Source organism: Leptodactylus fuscus, chromosome 9, assembly GCF_031893055.1.
Source record: "Leptodactylus fuscus isolate aLepFus1 chromosome 9, aLepFus1.hap2, whole genome shotgun sequence".
NCBI lineage: Eukaryota > Metazoa > Chordata > Amphibia > Anura > Leptodactylidae > Leptodactylus > Leptodactylus fuscus.
In genome coordinates this window covers 81,779,055-81,802,050 of record NC_134273.1, presented here as the reverse complement: position 1 = coordinate 81,802,050, position 22,996 = coordinate 81,779,055, and the positions used below count along the sequence as shown (strand labels likewise).

Here is a 22,996-nt window from a genome sequence, read left to right as displayed (position 1 = left end):
ATGGTTTCATATCACAACACGTTCTCCGGCAGTGTGTGGGATTGGGGAAGAAGGAGGGAAAGGAAACTGCTGTGCACTAGTGTGTAAGTCTGCAAAATGTATAGGAAAGGGATGGGGAGCCCGGGCGACAGGAGGGAGTGAGATAGTGACAGGCGGCAGGTGAGGAGCCACTGACACCGGCACCAGATAAGGTGCAAGGACAGAATTCATTATCAGGGGATTCATGTGTAACCTGGCGCTTTAAGATCCGAACCCAAGAAGGAGCAGATTCTACCTCCACCTGGATGGGAAAGGTCAGTAAATCCCTCTGTGGCAGGAGATCAAGTGATGCAAAGGAAAGAGAAAACCGAGCAATAAGACAGTCCGCTCTATACACTGAGCGCATTATATACCGGCTGCCTGGTTAGATGTCATAAGAAATACAGAAGCTTTCTCAGAATGGTAATGTACATAGGACGTTACAGACACTACAAGCCTCATGTGTGCCGCATCCATTATGCAGTAATTCAATTATACGACTGCATGTTGTTTTCAAGGCATAACTAACCTGGGAAATGGAGATTATATAGAACCTGAACAGCCAAGAGTGAGATTGTATATGGATTTACAGTCCAGCACTTTACGTGGAAATACAACCTCATAACACCAGAGAAGATCCGGCCATATAACCCCAGCAATGAGGTGACCAGTATAGATCCGGCCATATAACCCCAGCAATGAGGTGACCAGTATAGATCCGGCCATATAACCCCAGCAATGAGGTGACCAGTATAGATCCGGCCATATAACCCCAGCAATGAGGTGACTATTACAGATCCGGCCATATAACCCCAGCAATGAGGTGACCAGTATAGATCCTGCCATATAACCCCAGCAATGAGGTGACCAGTATAGATCCGGCCATATAACCCCAGCAATGAGGTGACCAGTATAGATCCGGCCATATAACCCCAGCAATGAGGTGACCAGTATAGATCCGGCCATATAACCCCAGCAATGAGGTGACCAGTATAGACCCGGCCATATAACCCCAGCAATGAGGTGACCAGTATAGATCCTGCCATATAACTCCAGCAATGAGGTGACCAGTATAGATCCGGCCATATAACCCCAGCAATGAGGTGACCAGTATAGACCCGGCCATATAACCCCAGCAATGAGGTGACCAGTATAGACCCGGCCATATAACCCCAGCAATGAGGTGACCAGTATAGATCCGGCCATATAACTCCAGCAATGAGGTGACCAGTATAGATCCGGCCATATAACCCCAGCAATGAGGTGACCAGTATAGACCCGGCCATATAACCCCAGCAATGAGGTGACCAGTATAGATCCGGCCATATAACCCCAGCAATGAGGTAACCAGTATAGATCCGGCCATATAACCCCAGCAATGAGGTGACCAGTATAGATCCCGCCATATAACCCCAGCAATGAGGTAACCAGTATAGATCCGGCCATATAACCCCAGCAATGAGGTGACCAGTATAGATCCGGCCATATAACCCCAGCAATGAGGTGACTATTACAGATCCGGCCATATAACCCCAGCAATGAGGTGACCAGTATAGATCCTGCCATATAACCCCAGCAATGAGGTGACCAGTATAGATCCGGCCATATAACCCCAGCAATGAGGTGACCAGTATAGATCCTGCCATATAACTCCAGCAATGAGGTGACCAGTATAGATCCGGCCATATAACCCCAGCAATGAGGTGACTATTACAGATCCGGCCATATAACCCCAGCAATGAGGTGACCAGTATAGATCCTGCCATATAACCCCAGCAATGAGGTGACCAGTATAGACCCGGCCATATAACCCCAGCAATGAGGTGACCAGTATAGATCCGGCCATATAACCCCAGCAATGAGGTGACCAGTATAGATCCGGCCATATAACCCCAGCAATGAGGTGACCAGTATAGATCCTGCCATATAACTCCAGCAATGAGGTGACCAGTATAGATCCGGCCATATAACCCCAGCAATGAGGTGACCAGTATAGACCCGGCCATATAACTCCAGCAATGAGGTGACCAGTATAGATCCGGCCATATAACCCCAGCAATGAGGTGACCCGTATAGATCCGGCCATATAACCCCAGCAATGAGGTGACCCCATATATCCAGCCTTATGACCCAGCTATCAGTGCTTATGAGCCAGGGCCAGACCTGCAGCAGACTGAATACGGCCTAACATATAAGGTCCAGTTTCCCAGCTTTTGCCTCGTGCAATGGCAGACAATCCTGATGGCCATGACACATCTATTACACGCTCCCCATTAGTGATAAGTCCGACCTCAGATCTAATGACCCAAGCCAGACACATCATAGGGATCAAAGGTGACAAAGGTCCGCTGAATTACCTCAATTTCCATCAGCCCTGAACGGACATTATCTGAGAGTCCCCCTAATCCATCTCGCCATATACACAGGACTTTTATTACTCCTGTCAGTGGATACAAATGTCCATGTGCAAATCCCACAACTCCTCACCGCTGAGGCTTTGCTACAATTGCATGTAAGCAATAGTGTCTGAGACTGTGCTCACACCTTTGTTAGGAGCCTGCGTTGCTGGGCCATTATACCTGGTAAAACCAAAGACAACATAACAGAAACCCAACAACACTATTACAGTCAATGGGAGTTAGTTAGTGGCCATAATGTTGTGTTACTCTGATCCCAAGGGAAAGGATTAGTGCAGAAGTGAACGGAGACTGAGTTAGGAGACATGCCTATGACATGTGATTGAACCATACATGGAAGATATGTGAGCGCCGCTCGGGGCTCCACAGCCCTAGCATGGGCTGCAAAAGGGACAGGAAGAGGACCCATCCCCATACACAGGAGCGGGACAATACAGGGGTGTGTACGGTAGGAGGCCAGAGAAATAACTGTGTGCTAGCAGTGAATAACACGGCCATCACACTGAGGCCTAAGTGGATATACATACAGGTCTTAGGTAACCCTTTCTCTAGGATCCCTCAGACCCCACTTGAGTTTGCTAATAGATCTGCGATAACAGCCCGCTCTCTTTAATGGATCGATTACACCTTCATTTTCCATAGGGCCAGGGTCGGAAAATCCTGTTGTGTGAACAAGCTCTTACAGAATCCTCAGCTCCGATCCATCGCTACAATGTATCAGTTCAGGTAACATGTATCCGCCTAGAGCTCAAGAGGTTTCATTCTCAGAATATTGTGTATCATTCTCAGTATGGCGTCTGGATTGGTTTTCATACAATGTATACACAGGGACACACAATGACCCCAACGTCACAAGTCCTTGTCACAGGATCAGGCCATTTTGTGGTGTGACAGGATACTGCTCACGTACATTTAGGTCTGCAGGACCGTGCAGGGAAAAATACATTCTGGAGTTGTCCGGAAATCACTTTTAGAGACATTTGGAAAACCACCAAGTGCCAGTAGCATATTTCTAGGTAAAATGAGGACGTGTCCCCTGATCCGTTTCTGATACCTTGTGCACACACGCAGTAAGGGCGAGTCTTCCAGACAGTTTTCCAAAAATCTGCTGCAACAAAAGGACCTCAAAGCAGACGCAGAGCTCATGGAGAACATTACATGGACGGTAGGTGCAGCCATGTCTAAGGGATTCGCTGAAAAGCCATAAGACGTAACAAAGGTCTGCTAACCAGAAGCGTCAGACAGTAGCCGTCTTATAACACAAGCCATCGGGTATCGCTACTGTAAGATATTACACAAGGACGTTTTTAGACCACGTCGCTTAATATGACGCATTCTCTCAGTTAGTCATAGGTGTGAAATCCATCAGTATCTGCTCCATCCAAGTGAATTATAACAAGCAGCAAACACTACGAAGCGCATGAGGAGATTCCCCATCAGAAGCAATGGCCGCCCCATTACAGGCCAATACACATAGAATTTCCCGGGCGCACTGGGCAGCTTTCTGCTAGACGTCACATCGCATACATCTGGTCAGCATGGAAGATTTCTTTGCAGGAAAACAGGCAAATTCTCCATAGAGATGATCTAAAACTGGTAAAGAAATCTCCTTAGTCTAGGAGGCTTAAACATCTCTCAGGCCACAAACACGTGATTGCATTTACTGTATACAACATGCTACGGATAGTATACAGGACCTTTCATTTCTATGGTCCCATGCACAGGACACCCTATGTCAAGGATCCATGTGGGGACATAGAATCCAAGATATAAAATATGGAGCAGGTCAGTTTTGCAGTGCGGGCACATTCATTCAAGTGTATTGGACAAGGAAAAGGCCAAGTGCTCTGGACCCCAAGACAAAATACTGCAAGGTGTCTGAGGTCCTGGCACATGGTGAACAATGGCATTATTACACCGCATATCTCAGGCCCGGTTCACATCGGCGTTCCGGGAGTCTGCTTGGAAGCCCCCTGAATGGAAACCTATCCGCAAAAAGAGGTTACCTAAGGAAACCCGCACACCCCATAGACTATAATGGGGTTTGTGTGGTTTCTGCTCGCAGGACTATTCTCTCCACTTGTCATGCGGATAAGGGAGCGGATTGACCCAAATGTAGATGTGAACAGGGGCTAAGACTCTGCCCATACACAAGATGTCTGCAGACTGAATCAGCTCTTGATCCCTCCATACGCTTAAGGCCAAGTGTACTTGTGTTTTCAATAGAGAGGAGTGTAAGCCCCTGCCAGAGACCACCTGACACCATGACAGGCGTTATCTGACCATCAGTCAGACCTTCTCTCCCCCAAATCTTTTGTGGATAGCCCCATACACAATCACTGCTGTATGCCTTCCATAGTGACTGCAGCTTGTACAGAGCCATAACCCTGCCAAGTCCATAAAGCTTCAGGCTCTGGTCACTTTACATCCCGAGTATTGATCTCACCCAGTGACAAATCCATTAGGCAAATTTACATTTACTACGTAGGTTTCAAGTACATTAAAAGGAACAAAATAGGGATTCAGATCAAAGCGCGGTGAGGGATTTGGCTGGTATGAAAATATAGGAGCAGAACCATTACCGAAAAAAGTGGAGTGTGATGTTTTATTCAAGGGTAATAGACGAGGTTTCAGGCCTTTAGCACCGCAAAGGGTTAACAGGAAATGAGAAATATGAAGGAAGCAGATGGGGGGGAAGGGGTGAAGGACAGCCCGAAAGAGAGAACTTCAGAACAAAGGTGACTCTTAGGAAACGCCAGGCCTTCAGCGAGGTTTCAGGAAGAGGCAGGAAGACGGGAGAAGCCTGTGAAGAGACAAGGCCTTGTCTGCGCCCTCTTTGTACAGCAGTGAGGAGTTGGCAGCACGGCTCTGGATGATGCAATCCTGGTGTATAGCGGCAGGGAGCAGACACAAGAGCGCTATCGATAACCCCGCAGACTCCAGGGCTCCTCCTGAAACCTTTCCCCACCCGCGGGGCCTGTCATGCACGCCGACTATACTGCAGCTTAATGGTTAACATTTTGTTCAGTTCTTTCCATCTCATCCCACAAAATGCATCACCGATAACTCATCCCCGAGCTTCCCTCATGGAGGACGCCATAGAAATACATGAATATAGCATAAGCCTGCCAGGACATAGGAAGGGAAAAAAGCAAAACGTGCCAGAAATTTGACTTTACCTGCAGGGGGAAAAAAATGGCAGACATGTCTTATATCACATTTATCACCAAAGGCCGGTGAGAGACCGCGGAGAGGAGCCAAAATGGCAAACACGCAAGACCTATGGCACAGGAGCCCATAGGAGATGTAACAGAACGGCACACAGAGGACGGCCATGGTGCGGCAACACACACCGATCCATAGGGGTGACCGAGGACACTTATTACAGCTTGTGGTGGACACCCAAGATAAAGAGGTTTTCGGAGACATGACCAATCCTCACTTGAAGAACCATGAGCGTCTGACACTCAGGACCCCCCCGGATTACTTGGGCACCGCTGCTGCTTCCATGTAACATCACATTCATTGGTGACAAGGCCTGACTGCAGCTCTGTCCAATTCAAGTGAATGAGCTGCAATACCAAGCACTGCCACTACACAATGTACGGCGCTGTGCCTGGTATGTACAGGAGAGGCGGCAGGGGTCACACACCTACAGGCGTCACATGAGGACTCATCCTAATAAATGTCCCTGAAAAGCCCTTTAAACCTTGCAGGGGACAATGTGAATATATCCTAAGCCAACCAATAGATAACGTAAAGACAAAGAGATCTAGCAACACCTCAAAATGGCACAAACCAAGAACAAACAGTATAAGGTGCCAAATTTATCAGACGGGATGTGCCAGATGTGTGAGGATGACCCTATATACCTGTATACCACCACTGACAACATCGAGTAGGTTACATCTATTTGTAGGACACCTTACATTCGCCTTGTGTTTAGGTTTCATCTTTTCTGATCAGACCGTGCACAAGTGTCCCCCGACTCCCCGTGACTTGTCCCACGGCCTGTCTCATGTACACGACCTCCTTCCCTCCTACGTGCCGTGAGCTGGGGCCATGTAAGTAGTGAAAGGTCTGGCTGACATCACACGCACCAATAATTCACTAGTCGTTGGGTCTATTTATAAGACTGATCACAAAAGGTCAATGATTCACATTTTCAGTTTTCGGGTAGGGGATTTTTTTTGCTTTTTCCCCCTCCAAGGCCTCCAGCAGGTGACGTCACAGGCAATGTCAGGACAGCCAGCCAAATATTACACTCAGTATTTACTTTTGTAGGTGCAGCGGGTACCGGGCTCCGTGTAACCTCTACCAGCTGGTGTAAGGTGATGGTCTATACTTCTGAAGGGCGGCCTGGCATCGGCGACTTGTTACAACGAACGAGTACAGTATGCCGCCTTATCCAAGCCAAAATAATGAGCGCATCGGCCAACAGCACATCTGGGGACAAAAGTAGTGAGCAGCAAGTAATACAACCCCGACCTGGGCAGCATGGTGGCCTTACAGCACCGGGGTCCTGGTTTCGAATACAACCATTGACAACATCTGCAAGGAATTTGTAGGTTCTCCCTGTGCCTGCGAGGAATTCCACCAAGTACTCCAGGTTCCCTCCACATGCCAAAGACTTATCGATAGGGAACCCAGATGGTGAACTCAATATCATGTAGCATTCAGTTTTGCATTACAATACCACAATGTCCATGTCGTGTCATTGAGTCCAAGACTCTATAGAACCTGAACTAGGTGGCGGAAATAAATGTCACCTGCACAACAGACTACACCGGTCTAGCTATATATTTACCCTTAATTACATCATCCAATAGGAAACCTGCAATTGTGTTCACCTATAGCGGCCAAAAATAACCAGACCAGCTGCAAACAGAGCTGGAAGTCAAAACCAGAAAAGTGAAGCTGTCGTTTCTGTAGCCCTATAAGGGAGCGGGATAGAGGGGAGAAGCAGAGCTCATATATAGGATTATATAGTAAGTAGAGCTATGGTATATAGCATTATAGGATACAGGAGCTGAGGTTATATCTAATTATATGATGGAGTTATATAATGGTGGAGAGAGGTCGACAGGACTCCGAGAACCTGCAGAGAGTCCTGATCTCTCGGCCCACACGCAGTGACTGTACAGAACACGCCGTCAATGATCTTGTGTGGGCAGGGCCGGCAGGAGTCTCTCCTAGGAGTCCTGTCAATTTGGGCTGCTTTTTCAGCAAACCACAAGCACCGATATACCCCAGAGCTTCTGTCCCTCCATCACATCCTGCATTGGCTTCACAAGCAGGACCGTGGATTGATATAGAACACGAGGCCTATTACAAGCCCTTGTTTCAGAAGTCGGGGCGGCCCCTAATACGTCAGATCTGCAAACAATTCTATCAATATTCTGAGGCCAGAAACAAACTGCACGGCTGCAAACCTTAAAGCCCAGATATACAAGTGTCCTAGTAATGTGATGTCAGCAATGACGGCTGATACGAGAAACACAGAAGTGAAATCCATTCGTTCCTTTTGCAGATTTCAGGCTGCCCCCCCCCCCCCCCCCCCCAAATACTTCAGCGCTGCAAACTTCTCCGCTCATGGATCACTGTCAGGCAACTTCTGGAATCATCCCTCTCCCCGCGCTGCCCTATTTCTGTCCTAGATGCAGAAAGCATTAATCTTATTTCCCGAGGAATCCGCAGCCCGGGCTCCAACAGTAAAAGGTTCACCGGCTGCTTTCTGTTCCAAACACGTACAGAAATATAATGGATAACTGCTCTGGTGATCCCTCCTGCGACCTCAATCTAATCGTGTGTCCCCCCCCCCCCCCCCCCCCGCCCAGCGCGACATGCCCGGCTCTGCAGCCGCCCGCTGAATAATAAATATATTCTATATACTAGTATGTATATAGCTATAGACAAGACACTACAGTAAAGGGGTGCCAATATTATGGTGCAAAGTGCAACCCCCGACTTGTAGTCAAGGCTAGGAAAACCCGACCGTCGGGCGCCGAGGTGGTTGATAACAGCGAGCAATAGATAGCAAATGGACAGAAAATTGCAGAATGCAACAGACTGATAGAATGACAAAACAGATTTAATTTTTTAGTTTTTTTGCAAGGCTTTGATCACTACCCAACAGATTTTAGTGCCCGGATGTCAAACCCGATACCAAGACCATTCGTATACCGATCGCGCCTCGTAACGCGCCCGCTGCAATCTCAGCCCGTAAAACCATATTATGCAGAGTCGACAATAAGATGAGAGGGGCGGGGATCTGCGTGGCGGGGTCTCATCTACCCTGGAAATCAATGCAAAAAAAAAAAAAAAAGAAGAAGAAGTGCAAGCTGAAGAGATTGCCAAGATTTGGTCCGTGTTGCCATGGAGACAGGACACCGAAGGCAGCGCTTGTCAGGGGGTGACTTGAACATACGTGTAATCTCACGGCGGAGACAAACAGCTTCTCCATTTTCGCAGCATCACCTGACAGCCCATCCTCCTCCCGCGCGCTGTACTGTAAGGCATTCGCGATTACCAGTCTTATCATGGAGGCGCTGCGCCATACGTGACCTCTATAAAACGCGGGGAGAGACACAGTTGGAGTCCCGGGGAATGAGGAGTAGGGGGGCGGGGAGGAATTTTAATCAATTGGATCTTTTCACATAACTGCGGAGCTGAACACTTCAACCTGTTTGTGTGACACGGCCGCATCTGTCCTGCCGCCAATTAAATAGGCTGAGCCTGGTGTCGCTAATGGGTGGGGGGAGGGGAATTACCTGCACGCATGGCACATAAACCACCCAATATATATGCATTGATGCTTTTGGGGAAAGCTCTTGCTGGCAGCTTGTTCATGTAACAGATGTTATGCAAGAAACACAATGAGAGAAAATCGGAAGGTTTCGCCTTTTATTTTGGCGCTGGAAATTAGACAATGCAAACTGGGGGGGGGCGTTGTGCACCATTATATAGAATATGGGACACTGGTGCATACGCAGGATATCAGAGGACGACCATCAAGGGATGACTTATCTGCCGTTCAGGGTCTGTGGAAAGAAGGGTGACCACTCCATGACACCAGGAAGGTCCCTGCTGTGACCACTCCATGACACCAGGAAGGTCCCTGCTGTGACCACTCCATGACACCAGGAAGGTCCCTGCTGTGACCACTCCATGACACCAGGAAGGTCCCTGCTGTGACCACTCCATGACACCAGGAAGGTCCCTGCTGTGACCACTCCATGAGACCCCACAGATCACTTGTCCCCGGCAGCAGACAGCGCCATTCCGTGTAGTGGCCGGACTGAGTTACTGCAGTTTGGCTCCCGTTCGCTCGAATCTCCGACATTCCTCACACGTGATAAAAACGACATGGATGATGCAACGCTACATAAGGAAGATGTGTGACCAGGCCCGACCACAACGGATCTGGCATGAACGTGCATCGTAACGGGATTAAGTAACTCTCAGCCAATAAGTGGAAACTGAAAAACGACAAGAAAGAGGCCGAATAGGTGTTTAGTGCCCTTGGCAATAGAGAACGGCCTTTCAGTAGTGTGTGAAGCCGAGCTCGGCCAACAGACACATTCAGACATGAAGGCTTGGATTACCAAGAAGAATTAACAAGTTCCCGGCCCGATGCTTTAGGCCAGACGGACAAGATACTGTCGAACCATGGGGAAACCTTCATCAGTTGTCAATACCGTGAGATATGGCTGAAATCTGGGCGGCTTATCCAAGCCATACCAGGCACCCTGAGGTCGCGTGTGGGTCTGGGGGAAACAGAACAGACCACATACACGGGCGCTGGTCCAGTTTGCAAAAATGAAACGGATACAGGACCTGCTGCGTATTCTGTGGCTCGGTCCTGCGCGCTTAGCTCCAATACATGGCAATGGAGTTGCTTTTGCACAACTTTTTGGCGTTCACATGTGAATAAGGAGGATTAGCTCCACTAAGCAACACGGGGGTTAATCCTTGTGCTGTGTTACTACACACCGTCGTCCGAGGGTAAGCCTTAAATTTCTGCAGTAAACCGTGTCACGGATTTACAATGTGCAACCCACTGACAGGTTTGGACCGGGCTTTCGGATGCAGAAATGACTGCACCGTATCATGTGCACACACCCTAAAGACGGCTTTTTTTTTTTTTTTTTTTTTGCACGTACTTCTGGCAGGTCAATAAACCAGCCGCGTTCAGACTTGCAGACATCCGCATATTCTTTCCAAGCAGCAAGCTTCTAAGAGGCTCCGTGTAATTTTCCATAGTAACAGGTCCACAAACATTCAGTTAAAAAAAAAAATTCTTTAAAAGGGAAAAAGTGCAAGAATTGAACGTGTGTGGCTCTTCCAATATGGAGGGGCAGAGTCAGCCGAGGCCACTGAACACCTGCAATGACTTGTCACCTGTCCGTCAAAGGCTACAAGACTAAAATCTAAGACTAGGGGGAATACAAAGCAATTTGTAGCGAGGCTCCCGAGGGCTCCGAACAGCTCCCACATCCAATATTATTCATCTCACACCGGAGCGGATCATTATTAATGAGAAAAAGGGGAAATATGGAAGTGGTTACACAGCAGCCCATATTGGGTTATGTTTGTCAAGTCTTGGCAGTGGTTACCAGGAGATCTCCAAACAATGAGCTGATAGAACCACCCACGTGAAATATTACTTTATCAAGGTTATTAAATGTGATGTAGAAAAGAGCATTATATCCAAAAAACCAGAGCGTACAAGTGTATAGAGCCCGACGTGTAGAGTCAACCTCACGCCCCCTCCTACAGATTATCCGGATTGTATTATGGCCACAAATCCAGTCCTGACTGCAGGTCCTATGCCTGGCACCTATAATGTGGTCTGTATAGTACACAGGTATTACAGTCCATTATAGTACGACCATGACCGTGTGCAGGACTGTGGGACTATGAACAGACAGGACTGGGTGCACTCTGGGTTTTCCATGAACAAAAGCAGACTAGGATAGGACCTGAGATTTTGCAGCTTGGTCCTGCACTCAGAGCCCTGGTGCAATAGGAATGAACTGCTTCGTATGTTACATGATCCATTGTGAGGGATAACATAGAAATATACAGGGTTAAACATTATCCTGGCCTCCTCTATACGCACCACCCAGCTTTCCACAAGCCTTTCGCAGCAGGGATTATCAGGCAATTACAATCCCCCCACCTCCTCACTTATTGCTCGGTGCTCGAGAGTCATCAGTTCGAGCATCATAAAGAAAATCAGGATGAATAATGTCAAATTTAACCTAGAAAGGAGAGAGAGAGATTGTAACTACAGCAGAGCGAGGGATTGTGGGAATGTAGGAAGGGATTATGAACGTCAGCAAGCAATGCTGCACACACACATATATATATATATATATATATATATATATATATATATATATATATATATATATATATATATATATATATATGCAATGCTGCACCCATGGCTGGGCTCGGGGGACTGTGCACTACCAGACTGGAGCAAAATATTCTGTGTGTGTGTGTGTGTGTGTATATATATATATATATATATATATATATATATATATATATATATATATATATATATTATATATAATGCTGCACCCATGGCTGGGCTCCGCAGGCCGTGCACTACCAGAAAGGAGCAAAATATTATATATATATATATATATATATATATATATATATATATATATATATATATATATATAATGCTGCACCCATGGCTGGGCTCCGCAGGCCGTGCACTACCAGACTGGAGCAAAATATTCTGTGTATAAAGGCAAGTCAGAGCTGGAATAAAATGCAGAACAGGAAGGAAGGTGGGCAGAGATCAGAGACGGACAGAGCTGACTTGAGTAAGCTACACCTGGTTTTTGAGACTGTTGCAGACTTGTTTGCAGGCAGAGTCTCGCACAAGGCCTACATTTAGCCGAGCAGCAGCGGCCAGGTCTAGGCTTTATGAGAGTCACCTTTCACATAGTACCTGTTGCAATAACAAAGCAAAGCACTCAGATTGGAGCGCCGGGGTAGCCATGGACACTAATGCGCCCAGATCTGCCTGTGAGCCTATAAAGACAATGCTGCCTGCTATTAGCAGTGCAATATACAGGACAGTGTATATGGAAGGGGATATAACATTATCCCGGCCTTCTTCTATATCGAGGAGCTACCTTAGGATAAGACATCAATATATGATTGGGTCTGACAATATTGGACAACCAAATGACAGCACGTGACTTATACCTACAGAAACACTGGCACTTTCCCTTATAGGTATAATGGAAGCAGAACGTTCGCCCAGGAAACTGCGTGTCTCCCTGCAACCTGGTTAGTGGGGCCTTAGCCTTAAAGGGATTGTCCAGGATACTAAGGATAGGCACTATACTGAGGGCCGGCACCCTGCGGAGAGCACAACCTCTGCTTTATAGGCCAGGGAAGTCACGTCCATACCCCATATGATCATCAGAAATGGTCTAATATTAATACCAAGAGCATGAGACTGAGTGCACTGGGGGCCTGGACTGGAACCGGGACCCCCAGCAATCCAATAAGGAAAGGTGATCAATATTACATACCTAGAAAACCCTTTATTGTGGGCTACCAGCATAGTAAAGCAAGGGGTCCGAGACCACCATCCACAGTGCGGACAATACAGACTATGTGGAGTCATGGCACATTACCTTGTGCACTGCAGTCAGCACAACCTAGGAGCTGGCAACATCAACAATCCAGTGATGGGAGCCAATCCAATACGGGTCCCCGTATCTAAATGACCGACATCACCTTCACTACACACAGACTGTGCCAGGGGGAAGAGAGCAATATAGTCACCCAACTTTCCCAGACTCTTCATCACCTCACAGCCAGCTTGGCCACTCCTGAGGTCTTATTGATCACACAGCTTTCCCAGAACCAGATAGATTTTTATTTTATATAACAAATAGGCTTTACAAGGGGTTTGATAAACACGATTATTTTCCATAAAAAGCAGCGACCTGCACCGCAGCATGAACAACAGGGGTCAGGATCCAAAAATCAAGGTTCGCATACAGAGACGACCCCGACACGTGACAAGGAGAGCAAATAGCACTAAAAAAATCAGATCCAGTAAGGCAGGGACCAAGGACGACGTGCCGCAGCGGTAAGAGATGCTGGAGAGAAGCACACGCTCTGTTTCCAAGGTAACAGTCATGTTGACAGTCTCTCTCATGTGAATAACACTATGATGTCCTGTTCCGTGCAGCGTTTGGTTGCTGTGCAAACTTCTAAAACCTTCCCGCTCGCTGCCGGGGTCACGTCTTCAGATGCTTTTTTTTTAGGAAACAAGAGGTGATGCATATTAATAAGCGACACACGGCGAGGGTTTACTATCAGGTATTACGTGTAATTGTGAGGACTGACAGGTCTGTTATAGACAACACATATGGTGGAGCCCTGCAGGGTGTCAGCCCTCTGTTACTCCTCCTGCAAATATACAAATCTATTGATAACTGGGTGCTACAAATACTATATAGGGATACCGCTTCAGACACTGATCTCTCTGCTATAAAATCAAGGAGGCGATCCCCTCTGACAACGTCCCCTCGGACTCTGCATACTGACAGGCTCCCTGCACGCAAACAGAGGGGTAGTCACTGTCTTCAAATATGGAACCTGTATTCTACAGAATAAAAACAAAACAGGACCAAAGTTGCATTAGTATATCATCTGCGATCACAGAGCTGAAAAAAAACGTGAATGTGCACAGACATGTATAGGCGACACTGTGCAGCTTCTACATGAATGGGATCCACCCCAGAATACAGATACTGTATGGAACCACAGACTAAAAGGGTCCATACACTACCCACAAATGTGGACAATATATGGACCTGACCCATGCACACGACCCTAGTTTGTTGCCGTATATTATCAGGTCTGTTATTGCGGATAATACACAGACCCACTCATTTCTATGGCCATATACAGGGCCCGAGAAAAGAGCTGCAAAATAGGGAGCCCGTCCTATACCGGTCAGGTTTTATGGCTTTGTCTGTTCAGTGAAACCCGTACAATGCACATGGGCCCCTACAGCAAAGAAAAAGCAAAGAATAAAATATTATACTGAATATTTCCCTGCAAATCTGTATAACATGATAGATGTTGTGCAATTTGATGTTATGCAATGATGCAATGTGCAGATGTCTGACCCAATAAAAGAAGATCCCAATGTGCAAGTCTGGTATAGAATCGACTTCTAGCATAAAACAAGGCAGCACAGATATAATATATTAGCAATATTCACATACAAACCATCGACCACATACACCGCCCATCTCTCTGCACCCCAATGAGGTCTCATTATGTAATCCTGTATTTTCCCAGATGGTAAATTCACCCGCCATGACCAAAAATATCTAAAAACAAACAAAACTTTGGCACCATTTCCTATCTCCTGGAGTCATGGCTGACTGTGCTGAGCAGGGACACACGGAAGGAAATTACAAGATGGCTGCGCACACAGAGACAAGGAGCGTGAGGATGACTCATCAGCTTCAGGACAGGTCTGGGAAGAATTAGCTGAGACGATGCAGCAGCGTAAGAGCTACAGACGGGAGGAAACAAATGGCAGAGTGTGCTGAGCGGCCGGCGCGAACCGTGCAGAATAACCAGCCAAACCAGGGCTGAGCACAATGCCAAGGATAGGATCGGTAACAAGCCAAATCATTCAATCCAGGCAAAGGCAGGAAGTGCTGGGATTGTAGGGCCTGCACCTATAGACTGCCATATATAACCTCATGGCCGTGCTGATGTGGACATAGGAGGGCAGACTGTGACAGACGACAGATCTGAAAGTTATTTTCACATAGGATGGTCGTGGGGACAAGCGACTTTCCAGGACAAAGCGGTGCAGCATGTGGTCCGGCGCAGGAGGATCCGACGCTGATGTGAACAGAACCTTAGGTGATTTTATCTAGTGATCTCAGATATGGCTGATCTGGAAGACCAGGTTATTCAGTAAAAGGTATAGTGATACCTGCGTCACAACCGGATTGTGGCCTGCATACGTCTGCCAAAATAACAGGCACCATAACAAATACCAGACGGGCCCAGAGCCTATGCGGTGCCTCGGGATCCATCATTTAGAGGGCCAATTCATGGCAGGATTTCTGGTTTTCCTCTTCCTAGAATGCAAATGAAAAACAGAAATCCAGCACGTGTGTGAACAGAGCCATACGGGATTTCATTTTGTGTTCTCAGACATAGGACAACTCAGGGATTACCTGATCACATATGCTCAATCTGCAAACCAAAACCAGGCCTGGATCCAGCACACAGACAAGGCGCCAAACCAGTGTATGGGTTTATACGGATGCAACACTGCCATATAAAAGAAGCCTAAGGGTGCATTCACACTGAGTAAACGCTAGCTTATTTTGTAGAGTAAAATTACACTTGTAAATTTTGCTATCCCATTGCCTTCAATGATATTTTTTTACAAGTGTAAAAATACGCCTGTAAAAAATACGCCTGTAAAAATACGCCTGTAAAATGTCATTGAAGTCAATGGGATAGCAAAATTTACAAGTGTAATTTTACTCTACAAAATAAGCTAGCGTTTACTCAGTGTGAATGCACCCTAAAGCCAGTCCTAAACCCCGATACAGCACCTCAGAGACGTGGAAATATGCGCAAGTGTCTGAAAACCCTCAACCTTAGATACACGCGTGTGCAAGTGTGTGGTAAGACAGCACATGGATGATCGCCGCGTGCCCAGGCTCAGATATGGGACCAGTTCTGAGTTTTGCTCTGGGCTTATGGACTCATCTACAGACTCATAGACCTGTATGATCAGAAAAACGCCGTAGTACAGAGCTCAGGTCTGTGCTCATGGGCCGGATTGAACAAACTGTTCTGCAAACTCGCACGGCTCTCAATGACTCCATTTTCAATGCCGGGATCGCACAAGGCTGAAGCTTTGAAATTCAAGTGTAAACCCTGAAAACGGATCAGGCCGCTCGTCGCCATCCGCAGGCCGCTCAGCTGTTACAGGGAACAATGGCTCCTAGATTTCTAAGTCATTTTCTGCTTGTTTTGTAGAAGTATATAGGGAGCGGGGGCTGGAGATTAGGAGGCCACGGATATTTATTATAACCGCAGATGAAATCCACCCGCACATGGGCAGATACAGGTCAGAAAATGCAAAACATTATGTCCTCATTTCCTGGTCTGAATCTGGTTCAGAGACCGGCAGTCCCTGAGATCGAGGTCATGCTAGCAATCCCTGCCTCTTATGTCCCAGACTACAGACAGCAATGTGAATGCAGACTTACAAACATGAAAATGTATTTAGAAAGACGCAGCGCCTGCCTAGAACGTTAAAAATTAACAAAAACTAGTAATACAGCTTCCAATGTACCAGAATTTTACTAGATATATAGCGGTATATACATGACGTATAACACACACGTTAGGCTGCATTCACACCGTGTTGAGGCCTTGTCCTTTACTGGACACGAGTCTACCCGTCGTTACGATTTCCTCGCCCATCGAGCTCCGTCTTTACTAATATTATTCAAGCACGGACAATAAAACCCAAAGTCTTTGTAGAGAGTACAAAATGGAGCCGAAACGTTTGTATGAAATTGGACAAGTTTTATCGCTCTCAGTGGGTTTCTGCAAATGATATAAAACCAGGTATAACCTTTTTACAATGCTGCAAACACAACTAGATTCATCTGGAACATGCGTCCGTATAATAGATGCAGCGCTATAGACAGTCACCAGGTTTATGCTGCAGGAGAGCAGAAGGCTCTAGAATATTCCTTAGTGACTGGCACGGCGAGCATGACTGCAGCAGATGGACAGATTTCCCCCTATGCAATGTGTAGGGAGAAAACGGTCAATCGGCCAGTCGTGGGTAGGGCAGTTCCTGAATACTGAGGACTGCACAGCACGGGCACAATCTAGAGTACTCGGCTTACCTCACTAAAATACCATATTACACAACCTACAACAAAAAGCTAAAATAGTAAGAGACCCCCCAATAGAGTGCTTGACTTGGAGACCGAGGCCTGGTAAGACGGCCATTGCCCTGACAGTGAGCTGCACGTTGTACCAGCAAAGGAGCGCTGAACAAAGATGATGGGATATCCGCTCACCACGAGCCGTCTCTGGGGACTTTTGCTTTGTTATTGCATTTACTGCAGAGGAGACTAAGGGTAAGATCACACAGCGATTTTTGGTCAGGATTTTGAGGCCGTATCCGCCTCAAAACCCTGACCAAAAAGACGGCTCCCATTGAAATCAAGGATGGCCGCCCAGGAGGTTTTTCTGGGAGCCATTTCTTTCGGCTCCCGGAAAAAAAAAAAGAAGCGAGGTGCTCATTCTTCGCGAGGCGACTCGGCCTGAAGACGCTCCCTCCTCCGGACAATCATTGGGCCTAATCCGGAGTGGAGTGCGCGGCGGATGCCGATGCAGTGCACCAGCTTTTGGTCCAGAACCTGAGGCGGCCTCCGCTTCAGGTTCCGGACTAAAAATTGCCATGTGAACTTACCCTAACACAGATTCTTCCTATTCCTGTGCAGTGGACTCCCCCACCACAGATTGACAGCATTCTCCCTGTACATAGAAAAGGCATCAATCCCCACAGTATATGGAAGTGCTCAGCTCCACAAGCCATAGTATAAAGGCTTCTAAACCGCACTGTGTATACCGCATGTCCACCCAGCAGCTCAGAGGACGACGACATGTACAGTTTTTCACAAATGACCCAATGGACTGCTGCGGACGCCACATTATACTCCTTACAAGTCCGTTTGTATGGCGCGATCATACATTCCAAAAATATTTTCTATACAAGAGACAAAATATTCATTACCGACAAGGGACAATAATAGTCAAGATTGGAGTCTGTGCGCACAGTACATACATATCATCCAGAAGGTGCACCGAAACACAAGGCCATAGAAGATAGATCGAGTATCCTAGAGGTTCGTATACGGAAATGTGGGAGGGGGATGGTGTGGGGTCAGGGGGCAGGGTTAGGTAGTGATAGAGACCACCATACCATCCCCCCCCCCCTCACATTTCCTTAGCGGACAGCTGTTTGAGCTTTGTGGTATTCCTTACAAACATGAATTAAGAGGAAAGACACAAATGGAGGTTTCAAGAGCGACAACTATTACAGACACATATGGCTGCAGTCATGTATCATTTCATATATACACCTATATATATACCACGGCATGCTAATTATTAGGATGGAACTGGAAGTGAAATATTTGGGACGCATTACATAGGATCTATTCACCGTCTCAAGGTGAAACGCAAAATCTCCCATCTATATACTGCAAGCAACCACTATAAGACACAGGGGTAAGAGTAATAAAAAAATGAATGCAATGTGTGTATTATTATGGAAGCATAAAGGAGCACAGCATACAAGAACTCCGGGACGCGAGATCCTTGACTTCATATTGCTATAGTAACAATGCAGAGGAAGGATTGAAGACGGAGCTGACAGGTCATGTGAATACCACGGGCGAGCCCGGGAAACATTTCATAAATCTATTTCTGCAACAATTATTTCCAATAATTTATCAAGGATCCCGGGGCTTGTCACCAGAGCGAGGTGTTCAATCTCACGGGAGAGGCCCAGACATCTCCGGCACCGGTTATATAACAGGAGCAATTATTGGGCAATAGGAAAAAAAATAAGACAAAATACATTTACAGCGATCGACAACGTAGACTGCGAGACAGACGTGCAACAGTATGAAGGAAAGGGTCAGCCATACTTATATTACAGGCAAAGGGCAGCCATGTATCCTACACGGAGCTCCGCGCCAACATCAGGTCTGTATCAGGTCCTGGCTCAATGTAATATGGCCGACATCAGGTCTGTATCTCATGGAGCAATCCTATGTGTGCAGGGGGCAACACACACGTCTGGTTGGTCATCTGCTCATAAAAGCAGCCAGACAACAAGAACTTTCAACACTGGGCAACTCAAGAAGTCAGGGAGCGGTGCTAAGTGTCTTACTATGACTCCTTAAATGCATCTACCTTTGCCTACATGTCCATTTCATTGAGGAGCCCGGGCCACAAGACAGACAGAAATAAGACGTGTCCTGAGTTTTACCCCTGAGCTCACAGACCTGACACAATAAGGTGCAATACAAACGTAATGGGTCTGTGAACCTGGAGAAAAACTGGGGACAGGTTCTATACGTGTCTGCTTTGTAGCCCGGGGTCAGATGGACGTCACCCATGAGCCACCACGGACCTGGCACATGGCGGTGTAAATATAGAGTTGCTCAGTTAACTCCCACACCATTGTGTCACCAACATGCCTATGACCATGGCAGTCAATCATTAGCCTTACCGGCCACGTGCTGTATAGACTAACACCAGTGCGGTGGTCTGCGACTAGCGAGTGTGTCAGGATGTGAGTAGAGCTGGGTGGGAGACTCTGGAAGTATTGGTACCAGGCTGGGGGTCAGCGGGGTCGGACTTTCCTCCATCATTGTAAGTGGTTTTCATCATTTTTCTCGGCAGGACAACTCCTTTTATGACAGAAGACAAGACGACGGCTGCAATCTACCCGAGATTCATCAGAAAGATCTAACAAGACTATGCAGGTTAGCTGGAAAAAATGAGGCACAAGTGGAAAAAAAAAAAAACTAAATTCTCGATCCAGCCATTCACTATAACCTACACAGAATCAAAATGTAGCTTCAAGGGGTATTCCGACCACTACCATTTATAACTTGTGTACTTGAGCAGAGAACGTTTGTCTGATCCAATGGCACCTCATGGTTGGTTTTGCAGATTGGCTCAATTCAAGGGCATAGGAATAACCAGGTGACGCACAGGGAACAGGTGAGGAGCTCATGGAAGACGACCAGGGCAGTACCAGGCCAAACCATAGACTCCAACTCCTCCATAAATGGCTGACCGGTCAGTCAGAAGCAGTAGAGACTGTGCTCAGGTCCATAAAGATATGGTTGGGAGAGATGAGGTGGAAGAACGTGACCGGTCCCTGACCTCAGCCCCATCCTAAACCTTTGGGATAAACTAGAACTGGAATTAAAAGTCAACAATTTCCATAGACACCTCCTAAACCTTGCAGAAGCCTTCCCAGAAGAGTGGAAGCTTTTAGGCTCCCTATGAATGCCTATGGGATGTCGAAAGCTCCTGTAGGAGTAATGTGGAGGTGTGACGATGCTTTCCCCCGTGTCGAGTATATATAGAAAGCCAGGACGTGTCAGCAGAATGCAAATACTGAGAAAAACACAGAATTGGGGAGCGTTTCGGTCTTATTCAGTAGTCAGAGTCTGGCAGCCCTCCCAATAGAAGACATGCTCCTTAATTTTAGGTACCAGCAGCTGCTTCAGCAGGCACAAGCCCCTGGGAGTCGCACAATAGTAGGGCTTGCTTGAAAGCAAGAGCTGCCAAAATTAAGAGTCTAATGAAGTTCATGGATAGACAAAGTAATGTATAATTCAGGAGCCGACCGTATCTTTCAAGGACCCATGGAAGATGTGATCTCACTGACATCAACGAGGAGAGCTCAAAGTAAGCGCTTCGGAGCATCTGCTACATCACGCCCGCATTCATGTCACCGGGCACCGCCATTATCTTACCAGCAGATATTGCATATTTATTCTTTTCAATTCCCTAAATAAGATTTTTTTTTTGCAAGGAAGGGGGGGGGGGGGAGCATTTTCATCCCCCCAAAAAACAAAACCCATGTACAGGTCAATAAATGGGATCAGTGACTCACTTTACATGGGGCCTTAAACAAGGACTGTAGAGAGAACAGACCTATCTTAGATGCTTATATACCGTCTTACTGCCTTGTCAGATCCACAGTTACTCTCTAACCTTGCTCACGGACACGACAATATCTGCTGCACATGACCTAATAAGCCTATATGGCCCCCATTGTACCTCTGCATGCTGCAGTTATATCATATCAAGCAATACAGAGGCATTAGATGGATTCCACACAAATAACGTTTCACGAAACACCGTATTACAGGAATCTCCTTCTCTAGTACTATCGATTGTAGTGAAGAGGCCTCGGCCTGCAGATGTGTCTGTATGTAGTATATCACTGCACAGACTCCATGCGCTTCTATGCCTTACATACTACACTAAGGTCAGCCAAACCTGACAATTTTGGAGGGATGGGCCGACCACACAAAATGTTCTAGGTGCTAGGATAATGTTCCTTTGCTCTATATCAGGTGAAAAAATAATTTCAACATGCCAGGAAGGAAGAAGAGTCACCATCAGAGGTCCCCCATTTTGGGTGATTGCAAAAGTGAAACACTAAAGGAGTTGCAGAGTCTCTGTGCACTGCAAACATTGAACACTGAAGGGTTAACTCAGAGCAGATTGACAGGCCGGTCACTTGTATGTAGGTTGAGGAGATGTTGTGTGTATATACATATATAACCTCACACACTGTATAAAGAGACTACGCCTCAGGTCACCACAACCTTAAGATCCTTTTCCATGAGCAGATTTTCTGCCCAATGACAAGTTCTGATGAAGAATACAACATGCTGATTGTTGCTTTTTAAAAGGATTTTCTGGGACTGATATTGACTTCCCATCCTCAACTCGGTCACCCCATCAATGTAGACGGTGACGTTCAGACGGGCGCTGCAGAATCTTCACTACAGAACCATATATTGTATAGTGGCCGTGCTTAGTATTACAGCTTACACGTCAATAAAGGCCGTGTGACGCAGTAATGGTGCTCCCCCATGGTGTTGGTCCCCCACTGATCCAATATTGATGACCTAGGACAGGGGTAGGGAACCTTCGGCTCTCCAGCTGCTGTGAAACTACAACTCCCAGCATGCGCCATTCACTTCCATGGGAGTTTCAAGAACAGCAGAGCCAGTATGCATGCTGGGTATTGTAGTTTTGCAACAGCTGGAGAGCCGTACGTTCCCTACCCCTGATCTAGGGTGTATACTCAGAGCCCACCTACATGTGGCTACCAAATGTACTGTATATTTGTGTAGTCAATGGTATACAAAGGAGCATGGCTTCAGCTGGCATCCATATATTAAGGATAAGTCATCCATATTTTACTTCCAGAAAACCCCTTTACCTTCCATTGCTACAGGGTCTGCATTAGCTGGCAGCTCACCATATGGGGCATTTCTATGCCCACAATAATCGGATCGCCCAACAAAACACGCTTATCAACTTATCAGAGACATTTATATTCAGAAATAGTCACAGATCGCTTGTAAAAGTTTATGTTTGCAAAAAAGGCACCAAAACTGCACCAGTGTGTGTGAGGACTAAACCTCAAATGATCACCTAAATAATAAGCGTCCAGTGCAGACAGAACCCGGCACAATGCTGAGTCACACAGGCAGAGCTCCTAAAACAAAAGGCTTATTTTATAAAGGGGAAGGACAAAGTTGAAAAGTCTTCAGGCCGGGTTAATAAATTGCACTGCTTGCTAATCTGGTCTTAAATCTATTTTTTCACCGCTCTGCAAGCAGAAGAAACGCACAAGCCTGAGCGACATGTTGTGCTGAACTGCATTGTCCTCCTGGAAC

General features: G+C 46.8%; 1 protein-coding gene across 1 annotated transcript in view; it reads right to left on the bottom strand.

Annotated features, from left to right (window-relative positions):
• SETD5 (SET domain containing 5) overlaps positions 1-22,996 on the bottom strand; it is a 63,664-nt gene that overhangs the window by 30,100 nt on the left and 10,568 nt on the right. The window lies entirely within an intron of this gene.